Raw genomic sequence first — 27681 nt, forward strand, 5'->3', positions numbered from 1 at the left:
GCTGTGACACAGTGAAGCATTCAGAAAGGGGTGATGCTCAGTTGGTTTTGGAGATGCAATGCCTGTCCTGTGTCATGCAATCACAGGTAAAATGTTAGTGCTTAACATTTGGAGATGTGTGAGGGATGCTTTGAAGGACAGAGAGGAAGAGGAGCACTAATGTTTTCAGGGATGTTGAACAGACTCTGGTGCAGTTGAAGAGAAGCATGGCTTGGTTTATTGATCACTCTCGGCACGTTTACTACTTCAGTTGAATTCACGTTGAACTTCATTTTGAGCCCATCAGCATGGATGAAAATGTTTTGTTATTGCTTTTGAATGAACCCTGTTATTAGCTGATCTCTGTAATCAGGATTATTTTGTATCATGGATACGATATATATTAATGACATTTAGTTAACCAGTGAATCTCCTTAAGTCGTTACTACTCAACAGGAAAGAAGGGGGGGATCTGATTCCACCCATTAACCAGTGGAAGGTGTTAAACATTCATTAGGAAAGTTGCTCAAAATAATATTGCTCTCACAGCCCATGGACTGTTACTTGTTTTAAAGCATGAGGGCAAGTGGTTGGAATGAACATAGAGTTACAGCTTGGGGGAGGCCAAGACTGGCACCATTGGCCGATCACAGCTTAAAGTTAATGAGGGCTGGGAAAGATTTATAGTTACTTTTGCCAAAGAGGAGGTTTGAAAATGTCAGATATTTTTTTGCCTTTTTTTTTTTTTTTAAGTGGTAAGAACTTTTTAAGAGAAAAGCACCTACCAGTTTTTACAATGTAACAGCTCCTAGACTGGCAAACAAAGTCCTGCTTGAAATCTCTTAGACTTCAAGTCTCTGTCAGTGTGTTTCGGACAGACCGATTATTCAGCAGCTTTACTTGCTTGCAAAGCAATGCGGTAATTTTGCCAGCACATATACAGAGCAAAACTGACATCCTGAAAGTACAAAGGCTCAGCAAGGACCAGACTTGCTGATGAGAGCACAACAGGCCACTATGAGGTCTGCCTTGTAATTGAAAAGAGGAGGAAGAGAAGATAGAAAAGGGTCCAAGAATTCTCCTTCAGCTCCTCTCTTTGGGAGGTAGCTCATATGCAGTGCAGCTCCTGTAGGAAACTGAAACTGGGCTAGCTGTTGACTGTGGAGGTACCACAAATGCATGAGGCCATGAGGTCCATGCCATGGGTGGAAAAGCCCAGAGCTGTTTTTTTGTTTGTTTGTTTTGTTTTTTGTGGTGTTTAGAACTGCAAGTCGCACTGTCGGTCCTCAGTTGAATTTTTGTGGAGTCTGCAGACCACCTCCAAAGCAGGATATTCATATGGCAGCTGTGTGGAGGTGCAGGTGATCTAACGAGTCTGAGGAATATGAAGAGGCATTTGCCATTTGTCAGTAATGGCACAGTTATCCAGCTTTGTTTCTTATGCTAGCTAACCTTGAACACAGGCAGAGTGAGCTGGGTTCTTCTTGCAGAAGATCAGCTCAGATCTTCAGTGTTTTAAACACTTAGAAGTTACACTGAAATTCACTCAGGCTGATGTGAAATTTTGCTGGCCCATCTCTTGGTGCCTTCTGACCAAGAGAGCTACACTGGCAAAAAGCCCCAGTGCAGATGCAAATTGCTGCCTTGCTGCAGGAGTTGGTACGGCTAAGATATTAACCTTTTGGATAGCAGTCCAATCCATCTATGATATGCGTCATATCCATGAGGATGTGCTGCAACAGTTCCTAAGTTATTTTCTGTGTTCTGTGGTCCATGAAATCATGGTGAATATTTCACAGTGGGTCTGTGGAGTCACACTGAACAGTTACTGATAGTTTGCACACCTCAGTTTGGCTCTTTGTGGTATTCTGGAATGGCTGAGGTGGAATTAAGAGGTCAGTGGTGTCCTACCGCTACTCTTCACCTACACAAGTACTAAGAAATTTCAGAAAAATACACCACAGGTCTACCCAGCGTGCACATCACTTTTAATTCTCCTTATAGCATCCTGCTGTGAATTTCTAGATGGCACCACACATTTCTTTTTCCTTTTTCCCCATTCATCTTTGTATTTTTTTTTCTTGTTGCTTGTTCTAATCTATCTCATCACTGGAGGATATCCCTCCTATGCACGTCACTTCTCTAAGTTCACAGCTACAACCCCAGCAGAACAGTTTTGCTGGCATAACTTCAGCAACAGCAAACTGCTGTATTTGGATCCCCGGCTCTGTATGCAGAGGGGACCAAATGGCCCACACTGATAATTCAAGTGATTTCTGGCTCTTGCAATAATGTTGTCTAGATTAACGTATTAGTGCTGAAATTTCTACCACAGCAAAACAGATGTCAAAATAAATGGGTTTTGCCTGTGAAAGCATCATGGTATTTTTATTCTAAAAGTTTATCAGTCTGTCTTTGTCAGGCAGAAGAGCATTCAGCATGTCCACTTGGTAGGTCATATTTATTAGCTGAGATTTTTCTGCTAGATCCGTAGGTCTTGCTTTTGGCTTTATCTTGGTTTACTTTTACTTACCCTGTCACTGTCTTTTCCTGTTCTCCAGTGGCCAAGCCTATAGGAAGCCAACAGTGAATTCTTTTGCGGTCATGGGGGTAACACAGGCTCATTTACAGGCTTGTGATCTCAGTTTTATGAGTAGTCTTGGAGTAACCAGATAAATACGAACTCTTCTCGCCATTTACTGGCTGTTCTGATTTAAACAGGTCGATGAATCAGAGTGTATATTCTTAGGATTACAAACCTGGAAGACAATCTTACAGCATTTTGGTTGTATTGCACTTAAATGGCATGGCCTTTAACAGCAAGTACAGTGGGGTCAGCAATAAAACACGGCCAAATACTTATGCAGCCCTGGTTCTGATTTAGCTCCAGTTTGTGTGGCATCAGACTGCACAACAGTGCAGATATTTTTCTCCTTTCACTTGGTGTTTCTATCCAAGTGCAGGATGGGCAAAACACTGCTTTAAAAATGTTCGTTGAATCATAACTTGGCTAGGTATTGCTTGCTGGAGTTTCAGTGACTATTTTGGGTCACCTCCAGGGCTTTGTTGCAGGTCTGTACCTGTTTCTTTTTTTTTTGGTAATGGCCCTAAACAGACTGTCCTGCTTGGAGGCCACAGCAGAAAGATGGTGCTAGATGGAGTTGCTGTGTGTGGGCTGGGTCTGGTGTGTGGACACCGAACTGGTCTGAGCTTGGAAGCTCTGTTTTTAAATAAGTGATCTGTTTGGGGATAGTCTGACCCTCTTTTTCGATGTTCTTGTGGCGTGTGTTTCTCCAGATTCACCTGTCAATGGTCAGTCTTTACCAAGCTCTTTCCCTATTGTGTTTCATTTCCTTGCAGCAAAGCTATTGCTACTTTGTGGGGCTGAATCATGCCTTTGGAAGAGCCCTTCAGCAATGCTCATGGTCTGTACTGATGTAAATGGTCTGCAGCCCTCCTAGAATCTCTTCTGCTTGATTAATGGCATGAAGCAACAAGTAAGTCTCTGGTATGACACCAAACTAGGATGCAATAGTTCAGATGCCCTTTGCTTAGGTACAGGGAAGTGGACGTGCACATCACGAGGAATTTTTCCATTCCTTTGAAATGCTTGCAGAATCAAAGGGTTGTGAAACCAGTAGTCAGCATATATGCAATAGTTTAGGCAATGTCTAATGTGATAGCACAGGGGAGAAGTCATCTATTTATTCTAGTGCCTAACTGCCAACAAATTAAGGTCCAGCTGCTTTGGAGAGAGATGCCAAGAGCCTGACAGCAAGCAGAGACAGCAGTACCTGCCTGGATGGAAAGACTTTCTCATTTTTTGGGGCAAATTAGTCTGTCAAGCCTTGAATGTTCATAGGAGCCATCTTATGCCCTTGCTTTCAAGCTTTGACATTTGAATTTGTGTATTTTTCTATTTACTGTGATCGTATGTACCAGATGCATGTTACTTTACATAGACTAATGGACATCAGTATAACAACTACAATTCAGGTTGACCTGCTGGAAGTAGAAATGCCCAAGTGGTTGTTTTTTTTTTTTTACCAGCTGGGAAGGAGGGTAAAAATCAGTAAGATGGAAGAGCAGAAGTGCAGGTTTTGGTCAACTGCAGTGGAATTTAGATGGAAGTTTTGAGTTCTTACTGTTTTAAGGGATGGGTAAACTCTTGACCAAAATTTTCATTTCTAGATAGAGAGGTCTTCACAATGTATGCCTTACAGATTTCCATTCACTTCCAAAGGCCCTTGTTCATGCAGGCCTAGCTCAAGAGGAAACAATACTGTCAACTTCAGCTTGTGCCCAGTTTCAGAATACTACTGTAAACCAAACTTCTTTGTTTGTAAGTTGTCTTCTTATTTTAATTCATAATCCCTAAATCGGGATCTTTATGGCTGAAATGTGAGGATCTTTTATACTCCACTTAGGGTTCGAAACCCAAACATGCCTAAAAGACATTTAGGTCTCTAATTCCCTTTTGTTTCCCACAGAAGTCAGGCCCTGAAGTAGCCATTGGGACTACATATTCCAGGCTTTAAAAAATAGCATTTTGGATATTCAACAAGAATACAAAGTCATTGTGGGTAGCGTGTCAAGTGCACTCATGAATCCTGGTTTTGGTCATATTTTTGTCCAGAAATATCTTCCTTTAGCTGACCCACTGGAGGAAAATAGGAATAGAGTTGAGAGGAATTAACCTCTCACATGCTGCTTTGATTTTGGTTGGGCCAGTGTCTAGGGAACTTCTTTTTAGCTGCTGTGGGCCTATCTTCAGGAGATCTTACTCAGCTGTATCTGAAGCTGGGAATGCTAAAGAAATCTGCAAATGAAAGCCCTCAGGGCTCTACCAACTGACAACCACCAAAAGAAGCTAGTCAAAAAAAGAGTAAGAAAGGCATTAATGACATATCCCCATCACTCAGGCTAGGAACGACAATCAACTCAGCTGAGCTCTGTCTTCCCGCCCCTGTAGCCCTTCTCCCTCAGAAATACTCCCTTTGCTTTGACTGAATGCAGTGCTGCAGCATTGTGTGGCCAATGCACAAAGAAGACAGGCTGAGGGAGTTGGGGTTGTTCAGCCTGCAGAGGAAAAGGCTCTGGGGAGACCTTATAGCGGCCTTCAGACCTAAATGGGGCCTACAGGAAAGCTGGGAAGGGACTCTTTGTCAGGGAGTGTAGTGATAGGACAAGGAGTAATGCCTTTAAACTAAAAAAGGGTAGATTTAGAATAGATATTAGGAAGAAATTCTTTACTGTGAGGGTGGTGAGGCCCTGGCACAGGCTGCCCAGAGAAGCTGTGGATGCCCCATCCGTGGAAGTGTTCAAGGTCAGGCTGGATGGGGCTTTGAGCAATGTGGTCTAGTGGGAGGTGTCCCTGCCCATGGCAGGGGGGTTGGAACTGTGTGATCTTTAAGGTCTGTTCCAACCTAAACCCTTCTGTGATTCTATGAACACCGTCATAGCAGATGAGAAGCAGTGTTACGGGACCCCTGGCTCACCCTGGGCCTGCAAATGCCCCATGACTCAAGCCTGGGTCATTCTCTGCTCCCACATGTGAGCATTGTCTCCGGGAAATCAAGTCACACATCGCTCATGGCATGTTCCCTAACTTCCTCCTTTGTGACAAACAAGATCTGATTACAGGAAAACTGATTTCTACTCAAAATTACCCTGCAGCTTGAGTATATTCTTTCTGAAAGGAAAGTCAAAAGCATGCTGTTTCACCCTGTAATTGGCCTAAATACTGTACTTTAGATGTAAATTGTACTAAATTCCTTTCTTTAATTACTCCTGTAATCATCTACTACCGGCTTGTACAGGCCTTTGCTAGCCAGCATTTTTCAAAAGAAGGGCTCTGAGTAAACCTCACCATTTGCTGTCACCTCATCAATGGATGAGATCTATGTTCTGCTGAACAAAGATGTTTGCCCATCTGATATTTACAATATCTGAAAAACATTTCCAGTCTGCTCCCTGAGGTGGGAGCACAGAGAGGCCTCCAGGGCCAGGATTCAGCTGATTTTACTCAGTGGAGCTCTTGGTCTAATGAGGTGGTGAAGAATTCGCTTTGTCTGTAGGCCACAGACATTTAATGATTTTAAAGCCAGATAGGGTTCATAGAATCATTTTTTTCTGCTCTAAATAGCTTATCTAGTGTCTTCCTGCAAGGCATATTTTCTTGTTCTTAGATCATTCCTGTAGCTCTTCTCCAAATTCTTTTTTTTTTCAAGCAGTCACTAGGATGAGACAGTGTGGTCTAGCAATGCTTTCACTAACGACCTAGCCAGCAGTAACATGACTTTCCCATTTCTACCTGTCATTCCTCAACTGCTGACCTAAAGCTTGCATTGGTTGATTATTCTCATTATTTAATGAGTCTTGCAGTAGTTTTTTTTTTTATTTATTTCTTTTTTTTTTTTTTCTTAAGGCCAAAGTCCAGTCATTTCTGGCTTTTGTAAGTGTTTTGGTTACTGTATTTTTAACTCTTCAGTTGCATGGAAAACCTGGAGACTTTGACTCAAATGCCTTTTGAAGCTTCACAAGGTGGGGGGCAAATAGCCATGTGGAGTCCTGCAAAGTTCTAGTGGTATGGAAGTCAATGTTAAAGATTTTTGAAAGTCTGGGTTTGACTACGCAGAGACAAGCTTTATCAGCAGGATGTTTCAGGTTCTTCTGGAAGTATCTGAGATGCAATATCTAGATGTTTTTCAAAGTTCCCTTTCCAGGCAACTCTCCACTGCCTCTAGGGATTACTCTTCCCCTTGGGCTCTAATTTCTCCCATCTCCCTCGTGATTAGGGTTGAGTGAAGACAGGCAGGAGGACACGTGCATCAACAGGCATACCCTCCCCTTGAACACCATCTGTATGAGTTTTAGGATTCCAGTAGAATCAGTGGGAAAATGCCCAACCCTGACCTGCATTGCAGCTGCATTGGGAAAGCAGTCCAGCACCAAGTGACAGCTCTATTGTCCCATTCTGCAACAGGAATGGATTCATCCATACAGTGCCATCCCGCAAAAAGATTTGTGATCTACTTTGTTTTGTTGTTGTTGTTTTTATTTTATCGTCTTGAGAAGAAAGAGGCCATAGATTAATAACGTGCCCACAGCTCTCCACAGCTGTGTATTTGCTGTGCAGAGATAGCTAACAGAAGAGAGGTACCGGTCCACCAATCACTTTTATTCAAACAGCTGATATGAGGTGCTGCAAATCTTCCAAAGTGCATTGAGAAGATAGATTTCAGTGTTAGCCAGTCTACATGACAAAGAACACAAAAGCAGTGGAAGTGGATTAGGAAGATCAAGCAGAGTGAATCTGGTCCAGAAATGGTTGAAAGAAAATGGAAATTCCCAATGCTTTCAGAACAAGCACACTAAAACATGAGCCAGCTTCTTCCCAGTCTGGGACGTTACTTATTTATAGACAGCATGAATGAAGTTGATTTATTGGAATCATTGACCTCATTGTTTGTAAAATCAGCACTGGAGGATTTCCCCTGCTTCTCAGTGAGTTATTGTTCTGCTAATCAATCTTTGAACAAATTCAGCTTTGCCGATAGCCGAGTCCACGGGGCTTTGGAGTCTCTGCAAGAAAAACTGTGCCCAGTTCCTCCAGTAATACAGTCCTGAGGGAGCTGTTGGGACCTCAGTGTTGTGCAAAGCTGTGTCAGATGGAAAAGACTACCACGATTGTAGTGCCTTGGGAATTGAGGAACAACTGACGTTGTGTCTGAGAGTGTTTTGTTAGGTTTCATTCTGTCTAAATATAGGGCTCCGCACTGCAGCAGACTGGTAGGTGCTTCCTGAGTAGTTCAGCTCCCTGTACATCATCAGCTGTCCACATGGAAGGCAGTTCTGCTCCTGAGTTATGGACTAGTAATAACTGCTTAAGTTATTACTTAATGCACCAAATTTGCAGGCAAGCAGACTTTGTTGTGTGCACTTCAGTGATACTGTAGTCAAGGATCTTTTTACTCTTTCCTGAAAGTAATAGCTCTAAATCCAAGCAAATGTTAGACAGAGGAACAATGTAGCATGAAGTAGTATAAATAGAAAGAACATGAACATATTAAAAATATTATGATCACTCCTAAACAATGAAGAATACTAGATGTCTTCTTAACCCTGATGGAGGGGAAGTGCCCTTCATGATATCATGCGGTTTTTGTGGCATTGAGACGAGTGAAAGAACAAAATTTTGGCTGTGACTGTAGTGTGAGCCTATCCAAAAAATGAAAGGCAGAATGTAGATTATTATCTGTATCTATATTTTTAGCTATACTAAATATTTTTAAAGTTTCCATTACCATAACACTGTATCTAGGAATACATGTTTTGCTGGAGCTGGGGTTATGGCTCAAGTCAATAGCAGAGGCTATTGTAGTAGAGCTCTGAGATAATTAAGAGTTACTGATAATTGGAATAATCTTATTAGTATTCTATCTGTCTGTGCTGACCTGTCTTGCAAAAGACCAGATGCCATGGCATTTTCATTTATTTTAACACAGATGAAGTCAGTCAAGACTCTTTAAATCAGCTCTTTATTGAAACCTAATTCTGCGAAGAATGTATTTGGAGTCTCTTAACAGTGATGCTGAGAGCATGGTAAGTAGAGCAAGGAGTGTGAATTTTTCTCCAGAGAGAAAAGGTGGGAACAAAGGGAGTGTTTGAGTGTTTGCCGAGTTCCTCTCTCCTGTCCGTGTAAGGCAAAAGTCATTCCTCTAACTGCAATTGAGTGCTGGGGAAAAGACTATCTACAAAGTTATGACAAGCATCTGATTATCAAGGGAACGTGAGACTTGATAAATCGCATTGGAATAAATGGAAGATTAGTGACAAAATGAGACAAATCTCACTGAAATGTGCACAGGCAATTCACAGGTTGTTTCACAAAATAATTCCAGAGGCTGGCTGTGTGGTTGGTGGAATCAAGACAGCTCTCCACTGCTTCTCTACTTGTACTGCTCAAGGGTCAGAGCCAGATTTATTTATTTTTTTTTGCCTGGGAGGCAGTGAAAAACAGTCTGGAGAGGCAAAGCTCTCTAACAGCACCGTCTGTTAGGCACTGCTGTCTCCCTAAAAACAGTGGTGATCTGCCGTCGTCCCTGTTAGGTGGCAGCAGGAGCTGAGCTAATGCTGATGGAAGGGCACAAAATCCCTGCTCTGCAGCCGACAGGTTGTCCTCACTGCAGGCTGCATCACGAGGTGATAGAGCAGCTATTTCACTCTGACTTACACTGGCAGGAGATACTATGCTCTGAACTTGACAGAGATCCCAGGTGCTTGCTGAGAGGGGCTTCAGCGAAGGCATTTTAATCCTCAGCAGCTATGACACCAGTGGATTGAATTCTTTGAGGAGTGAGGCTGACAAGTTGGGGATCTTTCATTTCTAGGACTGCTGAAGAGTTCCTGGTTAAGAATGGCTAAGGAGCATCTTGATGTGTGCTGGCCAAGCTGGTTCTCAGGGCCACCCCAAATTAATCAGCATTAGTAATTGTGGTAGAACAACCAAGGAATGAAGTGCACGGAGCTGTATTTCCCATAACAGCCTGATATCAGGGGAAATATGACTGACGTGCAGGAATACAAACCGGGAAGCAATCACCAGCTTGGCTGCTGTCTGTGCAGAGAGCCTGGGTTTCCTATTCCTTATATGCAGGTGCCAAGCAAGCTGAGCAGATCTGCCTTGAGCTGGCTGCAGTACCTGATGCAAAGATGTGGGTTGTGATGGGCTGAGGTGTGTTTGGATGCTGAATTTGGGCACAGAGCCACGTGGATGTCCCTGAGGCACTGCCGCGTGCGTTTGAGCAAGTCCCCCGCCGTCAGACCTGTTCTGCTCAGCGAGCAAAGAGGTGCCTCAGGCATCAATCCAGGTTATGGCAGCATAATTAAAAACAGCATCTCTGGTGCTTGAAAAGCAAGTACCTAATTCTGGGACTATGGAGGGCCATGACAAAATTGCTGCTTTGTATTCCCAGCAGCAAGGTTGGGAAACAAAAATTGTGCTTAGCTTCAGGTACCAAACTTCAGCTGCTGTTTGCCTGCAGCTTGCTAAGATCAGCCAAACATTTGTCCAGAAGCTCTAAACACACATGACTGAGGAAGCAGAAATGTTAAACAGCACAAGCAGAAATCTCGGAAATATTTAAACTTTCTGATAGGAAAACCTGTAGTTAGAAGGGTTTTTTTGTTTTGTTTTGTTTTTTTCTTTTCTTTTTTTTTTTTTCTCTTTTCTTTTTCTCCTCCCTTGGCTAGCGTGGAGGTTTTAAACATTGGTAATGCTTGCTCTACATCCTGCTGAGATGTCTTCCACTTTCTTCTCAGTGTGGCAGCCGCTGCGGACAATGAACTGATTGTCATGTTGGAAAAACAACAGATGCAGATGGATGAAATGCCTGGTCTTAACCCTCTGCATGTTTGTGTGTGCGTACATGAGAGAAGGTGAGTGCAAACCTGAGCCTATGAGGTCCTTAGCCTTTATTCCAGTGTGATTGCACTCATATGAAGCAGAAGGTGGGACAGAGTGAGATCCAGCCCCCATGACCTCAGAAGGGTACTTCCTACCCCCGCATGTCTGTGGGATATTTGGTGGCCTTTTCAGCCCAGGCTGGGTCTTGCAGGACCCAGCTGCGTAGTGGCTGCAGCCCAGCCCTGGGTGTGGAGAAGGGGCTCTGAAGGGCCTGAGAATTTTGTTCTTTGGACAGAAAAAAATAAAAATAAAATCTAAATTCCTGCATAGAGCTGGACAGGAATTTTCAGCTAGAAATATTGAGTCAAAATTTTGCAGGTTGTTGCAAACCCATTAAAAATAAGGCTGATGCAAATTGGTGTGAGCACCCCTTTGATTTAAAAGTCTTGAAATGAAAGAGCTCAGCTTTTCCAGCAGATCCTCTTGCTTACTTATTTATTTGCAGGTTTGCTCTTAGCATGTTTTATAATTTTTAACCTCTCATCCTGTTTTTCACTGAAAATTAATTCTGAAATGTGTGGCTTTTTCAAGAGAGAGGAATTTGTAATGGGTTTCTGCTCTTTAAACTCCTAACTCTTTGGTTAGAATTAATGCACCTAACCTTTCCGTTAATCATTCCACGCCTGAATGCTATTTTTGAATCAGGTCATACGTTGCAATTCGACTAAGTTTCCAGGAATATCTTGCACTCCCTGTTGGCTGTAACTCCGCTTAGACTGTATTTACTCTTGAAAAAAAATTATTAGGCTTCATTCACCTTTTCTTCTACCTCATGAACACCAGAGGCAGCTCTGCTGAGCTCAGAGGAATGACTTCTAGCTGAGAGGAACATCAATCATAATGTCTCCTGGTTGGAAAAATAACTGAATGAATTTTGAAACAAGCAATGTATATTTTTATCTAAATTGCTCTTAAAAGACTTTTTTTTAAAAAGCAATGGTCACTTTAGTCCCAGAAGAGCAGAAATTTATGGTGAAATGATTATTTTTATAACATCTCCTTTGTTCCCTTAAACAAAAAAAAGAACCTCGTCAGCAAAATACAGCATAGTAGCATATACCTCAATTAAAAAAAAAAATCAAAATATTAGCCAATATGAAATTGGCTTCTCTGCAAATTATTCTTTCATCTGGCAGAAATACTATTTATTTTCCATCTACCATTATTTAAGACTGTATTTTCTTAATAATTGACTGAAATAGAGAGCTCTTAAAACAGGCATTCTGAAAGATAGTTTTCAACATAATGCCTGGCAGTTTTTTTCTATTTCACACTGCTCTCCTGAGAGCTGAGCAGTTCACACCACCCCACCACCCTCTGCCTTGTTTTCTGAGGCTTTAATCTGTATTGGAAAATGTCGACACACTTCTTCAGTTACATGAAAGCAACGCTAATGGGGATCAGATCTGAGTTCAGAAAAAAAAAAAAAAAAGGGACTTTGAAGAAAAATCACGTTGCAATGTGTTGCAAATAAAGGGGAAATTAATCCAGGTAGAAAATCCATAGCTACTTTCTGCAAATTATTACCAAGCTTGATACAATTTGTGCCTTTGATTTGAGTCGCTGGCTAGCACGGTGAATAGATTTTAAGCTGTGTATTTTACACAATCAGATACATTAAAAGCCTTGTTTTTAAGGAAGACATTGTTCTCTGTTTCTATTTTTATGACGGCAACACCTTGGATCATGACTCCATTGTATCAGGCCTGTGCAAACACGGGCAGAGACCAGTCTGGCTCTGCAGAGCAAACACGCTAACAATGAAGGTGGAGAAGGAAAATTTCCTGTTTCGCAGGAAGGGAAGCAAGGTGCCCAGGGGTGATGCAGCTCCTCAGGGCCCCAGCGGGCAGCCCGGGGCTGCTGTGGGTGCACAGCCGGTATCTCCTGAGCCTCCATCCAGGGCTGTAACGTCCCACACCCAACCCTCTCAGCTGGACCATCAGATAACCTTTTCTCCCAGTTCCTGTCCTGTCAGAATAACGTGGCTGATGAACTTCCAGAAATTCATTCCGCAAGTACATCCACGAAGAATCAAGCTGTCAGGTTAAGTAAAGCAGGCAGGGTTGTTTCCCTATACCAGCGGGTGAGCACTGAGTTATCCCAGCCAGTGACCTGCCCCTGAATGTTCCCCTGATAAAAGCAGGTAAGAAAAGGCAGGTAAAAGCGGGATGCGAGGCTTTTGGGTTGGTTCACCCATTTTGTGCTGTGGCTGTGGAGCTGAGCATTGATTTAGGAGTGCTGCAAGGGAAGGAGTTCACAGCTGTATGGGTTACAGCAATGCCAGGGCTCTCCTATACCAACCCTGCGCTTGATTTCTGAAGCTTTTGCTACTGCCACAGACTGGCATTACAAAGAATATCCCTGTGGCTGCTTGCAGCCCCACGCATACAAGGAACACAGCCACTGAGCTGCATCAGGAGGGAAGTGCAAGGGGGGCCTGATGCTGGTTTTAAACCCTCTCTGATGCTGCCCGCATGGGGTGGAGGAAGCACCCTGTCTGTCTGGGATGTGTAAGTCTGTCTGTCTGTCTGTCTGCTGGCACTCTGATGCAACGGGGCACTCTGCTCTGCAATTAGTGACCACATTGTGTGCTCATTATGGCTTGCGGCAAAACGAAGTGGAAGGAAAGGGGAAGTGAGTGTGGACCGCAGAGCTTTGACCTAGAACCAGAAGACATTGTGGAGAGAAAATGTAAAAAGCATATTTTTTCGTTTTAATTGCTGGTATTTTTAGTGCTTTGAGCAAAACACCTTTTTTCTTTCATTCTATATTTTTCTGTTCTTGTTACAACCTGATGTCTGTCACAGGGAGGCTGGGTAAGCCAGGTAGACTTTCACTCTGCAAAATAGAGAAGGCAGAATAAACTCAGCTGCTTTCACCAAGTGCACTTGGTCTGTTTTTTTTCACAGATGCCAGGGTTATCCAGATCTCCAATCAAAGAGAAAAAAGGACAAAACCCGTGCATGAAATGGTGCCTACACTTTGGCCGAAGGCTTTACGTAACCAGGCTGGGAGCTGCTGCAAGGACAGGGCTGTGCAATCTCGACTGCGTGGGATGGGCAGCAGGAAGGCAGTGATGGTGCAGTGACAGTGCCCGGTGCACCTCTTCCAGGCTCGGCATCACAGCCTATCCACTCTGCGCATCCCCATTGCCTGGTGAGGAAACTGTGTAAGTCTGAAGACAAAGGTTTTCCTAAACGCTAACACCAACAATGCAAAATCAAGCAAAATCCCACCCTGTTCTTGAGTATTTTGGTTAAAACAGAATCTGGGGAAGTACTGGTCAGGGAAATGCTTATAGACCTCCGGCACCAGCAGTGGTGCCTGGAGTGTCCTGGTGGCTGCAGCATAGACAAGTGCTGGTGTACTCATGCTGACCCAGCACTGTGACAAACATTACGTGCTGTGGGACAAGAAACAGTTTACATATCCCTGTCCAGAGGGCCACCAAGCAGCACAGACCACAGAGGGCACTTTCCTAGCACAGCTTGCCAACAACAAGCTCTATGTGTGTGTGCAGCATTTGCTTTCGTGTTGCTTGCTCCTGGGCCAAGTGACATTTTCCACAGATGCTGGCTGAGATCAATCTGCACCTGGACATGTGTATGGAAATGGGGTCACAATTACCCAGTTTGTTTGAACAACTGTGGTTTCGGCCCTAAGCTCCTTTTTTTTATTTTCCCCCCATATGCTTACAGCTCCTGTTTCTAGCAGTTTGATGCCTTGCATGTACTAAATCTTTACTGCAATAGATGCACTGCAATTACTGTCCTCTCCCACTGTACAAACTAAATTTGCTGTTCATTTCTTTCCCCTCTGGCATACAGCCACTTTGTCTGTTGTTGTTTTCAAAGCATTTATCATCATAGCCAAAAGTAAGCTGCAATATCTGGAAGCTATACCTACATTATTAAATAACTCTGAGAATACTCATGGAGAGCAGGGCTTTCTCTGGCTTGAAAAACGTACCTTTGTACTGGAGGGAGAGTGTTGAATTTCATTTTGCTAAGGTTCTTGCAGGGATGCTAGAACAAATGGGCAGCTCTTTCAGTGTAATGTAAAAATAGCAAGTCTAAGTGCTTCCTGGTCCTCTTGGAGATTGAGCATTCAGAGACACAAGTCTGGGAGTGGCTTCCTGGGTTGTTTCATCCTTGGAGTTGACTTAAATAGGTTGGAGCTAGAGGTGGCTGCGTAAGCTCATTGTTTAAGTGTCTTTCACAATATGTAATGATTCAGGATCCATTGTCAGTCAGAACTGGGATTTGGAGGGGGATGGAGAGCTCAGGACACAGGTAGGATTGCAGCCTTCTCGCATGGCAGAATTTCCCCCTGCCAACTGGCATAGCTGCTCCGTGTGGCTTTGTTTTAAAACTATCAAGTGGAGCACGGATCATAAGCAGTGATGGAAATCCCTCAGTCCAAACCGAATGGAGGCAGCGGGTACGTAGCAGAGGTATGTGACACAGCAGCCTGGCATGGAGTGGCATGGACAGAGCTGTCTCGCTAGCTGTGATGCACACAGCTATTTTTGGCAATTTAACTGCCCGGGCAGGGATGAGTCTGGTCTGATGCAAACTGGCACGCTTCGCTGCTGAAGCTCATATGGCTAACACTGATGCTTGGCACATATTCTTGAATCGTTTCCCTCTTAACTTGCCACACTTCTGTCTTTGCTATTTGTTTTTAATCCTGTCTCTAGTCCTCACGCAGTGAGATGTCTGCAAGGCAGTGCTGCCTGTATCTCTAAGAAGGATGGAATGACACCTCGCCATAGATATGGAGACATTGGTACACCTCCTGCTGTCCCCAAAATCCTGCCACAGGTCATCCTGGAGAGCAGGAGCCCGCTGCTGCTCTCTGTGTCTGGACAGGCTGGTAAGGTACTCTGGTGCTGGTTTCCACACGCACAATTTTTGGTAAACTTCTACTGCGGTGTCTTTCCCCTTGACTAATGTAAAAAGATAAGGTGTTTCTAATCTAGTTATTAGAAGATCCACGGCTCTGCAGGTCAATGGAGATTTAAAAGCATCATTTAATAGCTGAACCGTGCTGCTGGCCTCTGACTGTAGCTGGTGCTTGCAGGGAACCCAAAGCAGCTGCTCGGAGAGGAGCTGTGATGTGTCTGTGCGAGAGGCAGCCCAGGGCCAGAGGCCGATTGTTTCTCTGAGTCGGTGGCATTTTTTCTTCCAGGAATTTTGCTGCATCGTGACTGAAAGGTCATCTTTCTCCTAGCAAGTGAAAGAGGCTGACCTCGATCCCACCACTGCTCCGGGGTCCTTGCTTATAGGGACTGTTCTCACGATGTGGATACAGAGGAGGGGAGGGGACACTTTCACTGGGTTTATTCCCAGTTCAAAACATTACCAGGAAAAACCCTGATAAATCTGAAAAACCTGAAGGTTTCTCTTCAGTTGCTGCTGTCTCATTTCCCCCTGTCAAATTCCCCACGGGCTTGTCATCAGCATTAATCTTGCTTGTGCGGTTCATTCCGCCCTGATCTGCGCTGCTCCCCATCCTCATCTGAGTCAGCCCGGCCACGGGGCTGGGGCAAGAAACGGGCACTGCTCACACACCGCATCCCTCTGTGCTCCGTCCTGCTGTGTGCTCTGCAAGCACCAGCCATGCCCAAGTCCACCGTGCCGCACCTGTCTGCATGCTGCACGCTGACATTTAGGGAACAGCAGGCTGACTTCCAGCCCGGGGGATCTGTGGGACTCATATTACAGAGTTTAGGAAATCCCCATAAAATTTGAGCTCATTAGACGTGCTCCGTAGCAGAGGCACATCAACAATGAGTCAGATTTGCTGTTTGTCATGCAGCTCACGGTCAAAGCGCGCTGAATAATTGCCCGGCTTCCTCGTGTGCAACAGGGAGAGGGCAACAGGGAGGCGGGAGATGTGCTTACAGCTCGGTCTCACGCTTCCCACCCCTGGCAATGTGCCTTCTGACATCCCTCCCACCGAGGAGGTGCCTGGAGTGCCAAAACTTGCTTTGCTGATGAAGGCTGAAAAAAATCTTTCCCTGCATTTGATGCCGGATTTGTATGACAGGTGCTTTTAATGGAAAGATGATTTCTAAAGAAATTTCCTTTTAAATGAAAGTCTGCAGAAGATGTTGTATTTGAAAGGTGAAACTGGCTACTTTTCTCTTTAGAGAAAAGACAAAGGAAATATTGATAGACATTTTAGATAGACAAAGGAAATATTGCATCAAAATTATAGGAAAAAAAAATAGTAAAGCCTGGTTTAAAGCGGTTGTGTTGAGTGTTGCTGCTAGCACAATTTCTTTGATCTAGGCCACAGAAGGAAGCAAGAGCATCCTTTGGTCCTGGATGGAAGATGTACGACATCCTCCTCCCGTGACACAGGCTGCCGCTGCTGTCTGAACCGAGTTCATCCGCAAACTGCTTCTGCACGCATAACCTTCAGGGAAGGTTAGTTACACACGGGGACTTGCAAACATCTGACACTTGTGCTGACAGGAGAGCTAAAAGACGACGAAATGTATCTGACAGGCATGCTCTTCCCTTGCACAAGACTAAGAAGAGAGAGCATTTGTCAAAAATGGATGCAGTGTGTGTGTCTCTGCTCTCACGTGGTTACGGTGCAGCCTTTGTAGATGCATGCCTGGCTGTGTGGCCTGCAAAAAGATCTTCTGTCCCTTCAAACGCCACTTTCTATCAAATCATGGAAATGCTTAGAAGCCAGTGTTGACATTAATGCAAACAGATCTAAAAAAATTTCTGGTAAGGTTCCACTGATAAGCACTTCGGCCTTAATCTTGTGGGTGGATGTGTGTGGGCAGATGCTTTTGTTCCTGCAGAGCCTCTCTGAGGGCAGGGAGGGCGCACACAGGGTTGTAAGTCAGCTATTTGCCCCGAGTTTTTTGCTGGACAGGGTCTTAGTGTGGGGTTTTGAAAGGCAGCTAAATGATTTTAGTCTATATGTCCATCAATTCTCAGCGGGAACTGTAATTCATAAGTGACTTAGGCTCTTTCGAAACTCTGTTGTTGCTTTATTATTTAAAAATTATTGTTTTATTTTTATTTTTCCCAACCATTCACACTATATTCTATCTTGTAACCAATTGTTTGAGCCCAAATTTTGCCCCCAACTGTTCATGTAAAACCCCGTCTTCAACCAGCCAGACACCAAACAGATCAAGGATAAGCATGAAAACACGTAGAAATCTGTGGGATTTGCATAGGTCTCACTGTGTTGCATATGCAGCAAATCTTGGAGAATCCAAAATTGAATAAGTTATCTAAAAATATGTTTTTTTAACTGAATCTTGAATTTCACTAAAGTCTTTTTAATAGCAACACAGACATTAAAATACCAGTTGAACACTTAATTTCAAACACTGGGACCTGTGGTATGTGTGCATCCAATTTTTTTTCTTGGCAGTAAAAAGAACTTAGTGAACGCAGTTCCTATAAGATTTGCGACAGTAACTTCAAGATTTTTCAGTGAGAACAGACTACTGCTGTCTTAAATACAGTGCTGCTAGAAAATGCTGCAAAAGTTTGTCCTGTCGGAGAGACTGTTTGTTCTTCCACCAGTGCCACATGTAGGAGCTGTGCTCTCAAGAGACGTCTGTTCCTGAAAGACCCCTTCCCTTCCAGGCTTTCCGAGGTCATGCTTCAACATGAGACTTGAAAATCCTAAATGTCAGCAAACAGTGGGGCAATCTGTTAAGCGCATTCAGAATCTAAATAGATTGTCTTTTTCTTTCTTTTTTTTTTTCTTTTTCTTGCTGTGTAAGCTTAAAAATGTAAAAGAATTCCATCAACTTGCTACCAAATCTATTGTTGTCCTGCCTGCTCTTTCAATGTAGTGACTTCTGCATACACACCCAGAGCTGCCTGCCTATCACTCAGGTTATGCTTTCTGTTCATTGCTTTTGCAGCATTTCTTATGTCTCTCTTGGGCTGAATCCCACTGAGTCAATGGAAAAGTCCCGTTGCTGGACTGGAAGCAGGAAGGGGCTGTTAAGACTCCTTCTAGTCTGAACTTGACACTGCCTGTAATTCACAACGTATGCAACCAGAAGGGTAATAATAGCCCAGTAAGGAGGGCTACCTTTTACCCTTACACGGGAAATTAGTGTATTTGTGTGTCTGTCCCCTCTGTACTCCCTTGTACTCTGCTTTCAGAGATCCTCAGGGTAGCAATGACACTTTGCACAGAAGGTTGGAGAGCTGCCACTTTGAATACGAAAAGGAGCGATAAGCTTTGTCAGAGGCTCAACCAGCCTTTGAGGTCAGCCAAACAAGCAGATAGTGCTTGTTGGGAGTTCTGTTAATAAATTACAGCAGCTTTACACTCGTTAGGTACCAGCCTGCTATTAGCTGACACCCCTTCTGTGGCTATCTGGAAAACACCTCTCCGGCAGCGTATGGCTAGTGTGACCCAACACCGAGTGACAGCCCAGTGCAGGGTGTTGTTTTGAGCTCTCAGATCACCAGGGCTGAGTTTGCCCTTGCTCTGAAGGCGAGCTCACGAGCTGCACGTAAGGATGAACAAAGAAGGTTGCTGCTAATCCCGTTGGCTTGTTTGTGCGCTGTCTTGGCATCAGCCCCGGTGCAAGAGATGTCGCTCAGCTTATATATGGCTGAGGAAAGTAGGGGAAAGGAAATAAAATGCTGCAGGAATAACCCTTCACAAGTACTAAGTGCTGGAGAAAGTGAAGACTCATTTTCACTTCAGAAAAGGGGATTCTGGTCTGTAGGCTGCACGCAGATGTGCATGTCCTGCATCTGGGATGCAACGGGGACTCCATCTGCTGAGAGCAGCAAGACCGAACTTTGCAGAACGTGAAAAACAGCCAAAGCCTCCACTGTATAAAACATACTGAGGAAAATGGCTCTGTTGTACCCAGCTTTCCATCTTTAATACAAAAAGACTGCATTGTACTTTTCCTGCACAGCCTGAATGCAAATTCGTAACTACGGTCAATGTGGCTGCCTTGCTTCCACAAGGTTTTTCGTACAGTCCCTGCTTATTAAAATGTTAAGTCCTTCATTGAAATTCCACCTCCAGTGGAACAGCCCTTGATCAGCCGTCCCCGGGAAAACAGAGCGAGCTATGATAGCAAAAGCATTGTGATGGACTTCCCTATGCTTTCTTGTCATTTTTTGAAAATTTTCCATTATTTTGGATAAATGGTCAGTGCTGCTCTGGAAACTTGGTTGTGCTTTTGATTCTCTATTATCAAGAAAAGCATAACATCATTTAAAACAAACACCCGAATCAGAAACCAATCCTTGGATAACTTGGGAAGGGCCTGCTTTAATAATATTTTTTGAACGATCCTGTGACTCAAGTGGCATTGAGCTACCATATCCATCTGGCCCTATGTATTTAGATAAAAATTATTTTTCACAGAAGAGAAGATCTGCAGATAATATTACAAGATGGGATGGAAGATGGTCCAACAGGGCTTTGTAAAGGATTCATAGTTTACTTGTCTTTCTCTTTCTCTCCTTCCTGTCTCTTTAGATTTAATTATGATCCTTTTTCCTTGTTCCTTTGAAAACAACCTTTAAAAAATGCAGATGCCTTTGGAGCTGCAGTGAGAAAGCCCTCAGCTCACACAATGAGAGTCTAAAGAGAATGATGTGAGGCTGGAAGATAACTTTAGGCAAGTCCACGAGAAGGGGTAGGTTATAAACAGGGTCCCAGGAAGTCTCCTGACTGCATCTTTACCTGCCAGTGTAAAGAAAGCCAGTGGAAACAGGAAAAAGGCAGAGAGCCCAGAAAGTGGCATTTGTATCACTAGGTGTGCTGACAGGTAATTCAGTGTCTAAATATTTTACACATGTAACATCTTGTGAAGATATGAGTGCCTGTTACATTTCCTCCTAAACCATAACCAGCATTGTTAACAGCATTTCCCCATTCTTGTTGCCATTATTGGCCTTAGTCACAAAGATGGTTGTCACAAGCTAGCTTTGACACCTCTGCTGCTCTCAGTTCAAAGAGATCCACCTCCTCCAGGTCTGACTTTGGTGGAGTTGCTCCCGGTTTCCACAGTTTGAGGCAGACAGTGATGTTTTATAGTTTTAAAATTGATTGGGAGGAGGAAGAGAAGCAGGGAAGAAAACACAAAGGCAGAGGGGGAGGAGACAGGCAGTACAGCAGGCAGTGTGGACTATTGCCTAGCTTTATTTAACGGGTGCTTTCAATGGCTGGGAAATGACACCAGAAATTTCACAAAGGCAGAATATGTGTTTCAATGTATAATTATATGCTTACAATGTAGTGATCTGGATAATTACGGCCATTATAAAAAAATCCTCTCTTTTTCTTTTGTATTACAGCTATTTCATGGATCATAAAGTATTATCCACTACACAATTTGGAAATTACTTGTTTGTTGCTGTTGTTTGTTTTGTTTTGCTTTTTGTTTGTTTTTCATCAATTACTACAGGTCATCACTGCCTATTTGTTGAGAACAACTCACTAGCAAATAATACAAATGAAGACAAAAACAATCCTACACCAGATCTGCTGCACTTACTGACCGTGATCACAACTGCAGTCCCGGGACAGGCAAATGCTAGCCCAAACGACTGTCAAGATCTGGCCCGGTACACAGCATTTCTTTCAGTAAGTGGCAATCTCTCATCTCGTCCACGTGGACGTTTTGTGAAGCAAAGTCCTAAATTTCGAACCTTGTAGCTTGCACATATGTTCCTACCACCCACCAGGGACTTGTAAGATTCCAGTTAGAACAGGCACTCTTGATTTTGCTTGCCTTGTACTGGGAGATATATGAGAGTGCTTGTTTATGTGAGATTTGGGAGAACAAAGGCTAATTAAATCCCACCCTTCCAATAGGATATATATTTTTTCAACCCTGAAGCAAATTTTCTATGTCTGTGTGTTTTGGCTTTTAAACTCAATAGCCTGCAGGCACCAGCCACGTCAGCAAAGAAATGGAAAGCTCATTATTACACTATTAGAAGGTTTAAATCTTAAAACCAGAGACTATAACAACAGCAAATGGGATATCAAAGGCATGCCCTTCTGCTTGCTCTTTTCACTGAATTCAGGCCAGAGGGATGCTGTGAAGGGTGTTTTGCTGTGCCTGCACACTCTCCAACCATCACAGTACATTGAGGGTATAATTTTTTTATTTTTTATTTTTCGGTGATATTATTGCAGATTTTTATTTGTCCAGATAAACAGAATAAAACCAGATAGGGTGAATTCTGGAGGTAAAGAAGTGCTGTTGGGTCATGTGAATGAGAGTTCATTCCCTGCCCAGTCTTGCTGTGAGCAGTGTCTCCGTGATGCCTGTGCCACGTGAGTTTCACAGGGCAGTTACCTCTGCTCTATAACTGGCCCACAGGTTACGGCATGCATTTTACCACCACCACCAACAAAAAAATATTGTGCATTTTGGGCAGTTGCAGGCCATTTAGGCTATTCTGTATGTATGGCACTTGAAAAAAAATGTTCCCTCCTTCTGCCCTGAGCTTCCTATTTTCCACACTGGTCCCTCTGGACTTGTTACCCTGCTGCTCTCTATCATTTTTTTTTCCACAATCCCCAGCCTCAATACTTGCGCTACTTGAAGCTTTTCCCCACAAACCTTATTTTCTAAATATTCTATTATTTTTGTGACTTTCTGGGACATTTCCCATTTCCAGAGCATCCTTCAGAAGGCCGTACCAGGCTGATTCAAAACAGAGTGATCTAAATACAACCTGGTTGTACAGGACATGCATTTCCAGTGCATTGCCCAGTCATTTTAATCCTGTAGCATCCTTTCCTGTGCTCAGGCAGGGGCTGTGCACAGCCCTGGTTTGCACCCATGTGAGCGTGGTGCTTGCCCCAGGGTATGCAGGTCACAGAGTCAGATGGGGAGTGCTATTTCTGGAGGATACTGCCACCGAAAGCAAAATGTCTCTGTCACAAAACTGTTTCTACATAAGCAAAGATTTTAAGGCTTCATCTGCACATATATCCTAGGGAGGAAGTCTGCTGTATCCTGTACTGTTGGTTCCCTAAGGGGAAAAAAATCTGCTTGGAGCAGGTCCTTCGGGGGATTCGAAGCTCCCTGGAGGAATGCATCCCTGAGCCAACAGCGTCAGGTGCAGCTGATCCCAGTAAAGCCCGGGGCTTGCGAGGGGCTGGGTTGGTTGACAAGGGTGGAAGGATTTCAGGATAGAAGCCAAGAGCAGGCAGGCTGGAGGCTGACAGCACTGTATACTTCAGAGGAGTATACTGATGCTGTACCTAAAAGCAAACCCTAGAGAGCAAAGCTGGCTGGTGTAGCTTGCTAAGTCCTGCTGCGTACTCTCAGCAAGTCACAAGTGTGAAACATGGTCAGTACATAGGACATTTCTACATGAAACATCAGCAACGGTCCCCGCAACTTTGATTTCTGAGACATGGTATAAAAATTTTTCAGTCCTAGTGAAAGAGGCTGTGAGTCAAGGTATTGCCTCCCAGGGTTTGTTTCTAACCCGGTGGATATTTTTGGGAATTGCCAGGTGCCCTCCTGAAGTTTCCAGTTTAGGTTTAGGTCTGGTGGGACCAGAGGCACTAGCTGGTGTCTGAGCCTACACAGAGGGTACAGTGATGGATAGTTAAAAATGAAACTTGCTGATACCAAATAGCATAGAGATTTTGCATCATCTGTTAAATACCAGAAATTAATTTGATTTTCACTTCCACCCCACCACTGGAAGACAGTTATATCTAAACCTTCAGCCCACAGCAGTCTTGGTGGGCAGGCCCTGTGTAATTCATGCAGAACCAAGGTGGGAGGATGATCATTTCCACTCTCTGTAGGCTGACAAACAAAAAGCTTTGGATGGCTTTAATGGGCCCTGATGAGACACAAGAAGAGCATCAATTTCAGCTGTGTCTGAGTGCTTCAGCACAGACACAACACTGAATTGATGGCAAAAGTGTGTGGCAGCAGTTACTGCCAGGAGAGTTGTTCTGGGAGGAAACACACAAAAATCATTTAACTCCCTCCCTCACTGCTCTAAGTTAATTTGGACATGCTATATTCCCAGCACAATTATAAATTTAAAAATAAGCACAGCCAGGGCTTTAGCTGGAGAAGGACCGCATTAGTGCCACACAAAAGGCTGGAGTGTAGTTTACAAAAAGCTGCTTTTTAAATCGTATGCCTACAATCTATTCTTTCTGGAACAAAATATGGTACTTCCAGCCTACAATATGAAGTGAGTCATAATATTGCCATTCTGCTCCCAGCATAATTGGAGCATACCTATGGTATGAAGTGGGAGAAATATTTGGCCAAGAAGAAAGCTCCAGAATTTTATGTACTGTCAAGACATGCTTAATAAATAGAGAGTATTATTTTCATATTGCGTAATTCAGACTTTGCTCATTCTGGGGTTGTTTCAGCAAAACATGTAAGTGCGTGCTTATCTTTAATTAGTGTTTAAGCCAAGATGACTATTAACATACTTATGGGAAGACCCTAGGGGTCAGGCTTCCTGATGTATATGGAGGCAAACATATGCTTGCACCTGCATGGGGGCTGAATGAAGCCTCGCAGGTAGGTGCAGAGAGTGGGTGTTAGTGGCAGAACGCACATATGCATGCCATGGTCTGTGGTCCTTCATCCTGTGCTTGTGCTGTTTCCCTAAGGACAGACTTCAGTGGTCTCTGAGATCACTCATGTGAGCACAGAGTCAGCTGGGAAGGCTTTGGAGCAGGGTGTGAAATTCTCATTGTGACGATGTTCTCCAGAATGACAACAGGCACATTGCCTTCAGCAGACCAGATTTCATTCCCTGTGTGTGAACAGATTCCGAGACGAATGATCATGTTGTCTATGGCCAACTGTGAAACGTTTTGGCAAAGGAACCAGGGCTTGAACTTGAACTCCTTCAGGTGAAAAGCAAAGGCAGGAGCAAGCTGTGTGCATATGATATGGCAAGTGAGGCAGCTTGTGGGGTAAGCTTTGGTCCATGACACCGACGATTTGGCCTTGATTCCTGCCCTGCAGCTGTGTGACTTTCTCGACGTCAGTTTGAGTTTTGACCAAACAGCCCAGAAAAGTCTCTTGCTCTTGGTGATGAGAGCTCACAGAATCATAGCACCAGTGAACATTTGAACCCTCCAGAGTGTGAAGTAATAATGGCCAGCTGGTGCCATCTCAGTTGGGAAAGCAGTTAGCAAATGGCTAAGATATGACAATTAAATCTGGTTTATACCACACCAGAGAGGACTGGTTTGGATTGGCTTTCAGAGGATTTCAGAACAAAGGAGTTTCTCAAAATCTCTGCCCCTTCCGAACAGCAACATTCCTTTGTACCAGCAGGATCTTTGGACTTCGAGTTTGGGAACTGATTCTGGAAAACAGACGGGGATCCACTGCTGAGATCCTCTGGTCAAACCAAGGTGACAAAACTGACAGAAAAAATGTATGTCCTCACAGGAAAACACTGGAGGCAAGTTAATTTGATCCCATTCATCATTTCATCGTCATAAGCTTACAATTCCCTGTGTAATTCTTTAACAAGGTGAAACAATAGTTTTGAGAGAGTAGTCTCAGGGCTGTATCCTTCTGAACAGCCTGCCAACCTGTGTGGCCATGTCTGCCTTGTCCTCTGGGTTTGCTCACCTCCAAGAACCTGTTTCCTTACCTGAGGGTATGTGGATGATGGCAAACTGCAGCAACAGTGAGGTTGTTCTAGCAAATTTGCTTTCCTTCATATAAACATTTTTCTCTGGAGTTTATTTCCACCCCTGTTCCTTTGGATGTATTGATCTCCGTAGGCTTGCGTCTTCCTACTTTAAGATCTGTTTTCTTTTAAAGCCAGCTACGTGTCTGGGAAATATACACTCTGCTGTTCCAAGAGGGCAGAGGGAGGTATTTCTAGAAATAGCAAGATGACAAACAAATAGAGAGAAATTCTGGTCTTGGCTACCTTACTGTAAACTCAGCCCATGGATCTTTTTTCAGAACTGAGGTTTCCCATCTGTCAATGGATGGCTATAAGTCCCAGCAGATGTTGAAGAGACATCTGGAGTGTATCCCTTGCACTCCCAGTGTCAGTGAGCATCACCCAGTTGCAATATACATTTGCTGACCTAGGCGAATTTGTGGTCTTCCCTCCAAACAAATGGGTGATTGCAAAAATTGCGGTATGTCTGACATCCTCTCCTACAGTTACTAAGAGTCTCTGACACCGAGACTCTTGTTTAGCACTTGTCTTTCCATAGCCAAATTTAATGAGCATCTAAATTAGCCATTTTATAAACTAATGGGGTGGGCGCTGAGGAATGGGCTCTCTGCCATGCTGCGACAAGACCATTAGCAACGGGGAAATTGGGAACCTTCAGCATGCAGGAAGCTGAATGAGTGGATTTGAACCTCTTTGGAATGAAAATGAGGGCAAGGGATTTTCCAAGGAACCCAATGTATTTTTCAAAACTCGTCAATTGAATTTGAACGGGCTCTCCAGCTGCCTTCAAAATCTTCAACCTCAGTTTTGAAGGTGAGAAAGAGGAAATTTTCCATCCTCCTACGTCTGGTCACAGCCCAAGGTGCCCGGTCAAGGGGGGAAAGTCTTCCAGCCAGCCACATTTTTCTGAAACAGCTCAATTGTACAGAGCGAAAGCCAAGGCCCAGCTTTGTTCTGGGCTTTGCATGTATTTTCAAGTCAGTGTTTATTTTGCCTGATCTGCCCTGACTCTCTGGTTCCTGTTAGTGTTCTCGCCTATTGTTGCTGGTGAACTCTGGCCCTTACCGGGATTTATGGTGGAGTTGCCTTTGTCTGAGGAGGTACAGGGGAGATTTTCCAAAATTGGAGTGCCAGGACAAAAGCAAGGGCAGAATGTTTTTGCTTTTCCATCCCATTCTACCCCTTTTATCTCCTGCTTCCTCTCCTCTGGGCTGTTTTTCATCAGCAGCTGCCCTGCCTCTTGTGGTTGCTCTTTGCCCCCTGTCCCTTGTAGAGGCATGGAGCTGCCAAGCCTCTGCCCTGTGCCAAGATGCCGTATATGTTCCTCTGCTGGCCAGCCTCTTTCTCATCTGTACATACTATTAAAAAAGGTGGAGGGCAATAAATCTCATTTACAACCTCCTATAACTAACAGGGGTTGCATCCCTGAGATGGTGAATGCCTTTAGGACTTGTCTTTGTTCAGCAACATGCATCTGTGCAAATGATTTGGAAGAAAATTCCCTAAAGCAGAAACTACAGACACTTCTCTAACTGTTTCTGTAAATTAATATAGCAAAGAAAGTAAGTCAGGAAAAAAAAAAACAAAACAAATATGGCTTCTTTGTTATCTGATAAGTCTTTGACAAAAATAATTTTTCACCATTATTAATACATGAGCATTTCCTTCCATCTCCTGAAAATAAATAAGGTGAAAATTTATACTTGTTCCTGAAAAATTACCTGTTGTGTGTCAGAAATCCCTTCATTCTGATTTCCTTGAGCTTAGCAGTTTGCACAGAAATGCATTAAGGAAATTATCTGTTTTTTTCACTTATTTTATCGATCTGCTTATTGGCCTTCTATTACATGCGACACATTTGTTCACTTCAAGGGTTTCCTGGCTTAGATTTGCTTTGACCCAGCTCTGTGAGTCTGCCCAAGCCAGATGAATCCAGCAGTTTGTGTGAGCATAGCTAACTTTGAAAACGATTGCTTAAGAATCTATTATTTCCTCTGTATTCAATATCAAAATGTGTTTACTACAGTTTCGTCATACTGAAGATCATCAGACAAAAAGCTGTGTATTACGGCAACAGGCATAAATATTTACAACGAGCAGAGCCTATCTAATTTTAGGTACCTACACCCTCCACGCCCACTGGGAAATGAAACCAGGCTTTTCCAGGATATGCTCCCAGCTCTCCTCAAGAAGCAGATCCATTAGGCACTGTCGGTAGTGCCTTCTCATTACCTCTGATGGCTCTGTTTCTACTCTTGCCTGGCAGCTCACAGCTGGAGGATGTTAAAAGGGTACGATAGCTGAAATTTAGTGGTCTTCAGACACCCAAAATGAACTTCTTTAGGTCAGATGTAATTCATTGTAAGAAACAGGATTTTGAGCCCTCCGCTGAGAAGCTCCTGGGAAGGACAGAGCACTTTAGCTTCTGGTTGATGGAGTGAATCCTTTCTATTGAATAGTGGTTGCTTTGTTTGTTAACATGAGAGGTAATAGAAATGCAGTTATATGGGGAGATCCAGAAAGTAGCCCTACAGTAAGAGAACTCGGAAGTTG

At 43.7% G+C, this 27681-nt stretch overlaps 2 protein-coding genes across 2 annotated transcripts in view; one reads left to right on the top strand and one right to left on the bottom strand.

The window, feature by feature from the left end:
• The window catches only part of RHOJ (ras homolog family member J), a 55594-nt gene that overhangs the window by 13862 nt on the left and 14051 nt on the right, over positions 1 to 27681 (bottom strand). The gene's annotated exons all lie outside the window — the stretch shown is intronic.
• LOC308195870 (inositol 1,4,5-trisphosphate receptor-interacting protein-like 1) overlaps positions 1 to 27681 on the top strand; it is a 92099-nt gene that overhangs the window by 4188 nt on the left and 60230 nt on the right. The window contains exon 2 of the mRNA XM_080594026.1: positions 1 to 27681. This exon is cut by the window's right edge and continues 1888 nt beyond it. The gene's annotated coding sequence lies outside the window, so the exon portion shown is untranslated.

Source organism: Anser brachyrhynchus (genome assembly GCF_964034855.1).
Source record: "Anser brachyrhynchus genome assembly, chromosome: 5".
NCBI classification, from domain to species: domain Eukaryota; kingdom Metazoa; phylum Chordata; class Aves; order Anseriformes; family Anatidae; genus Anser; species Anser brachyrhynchus.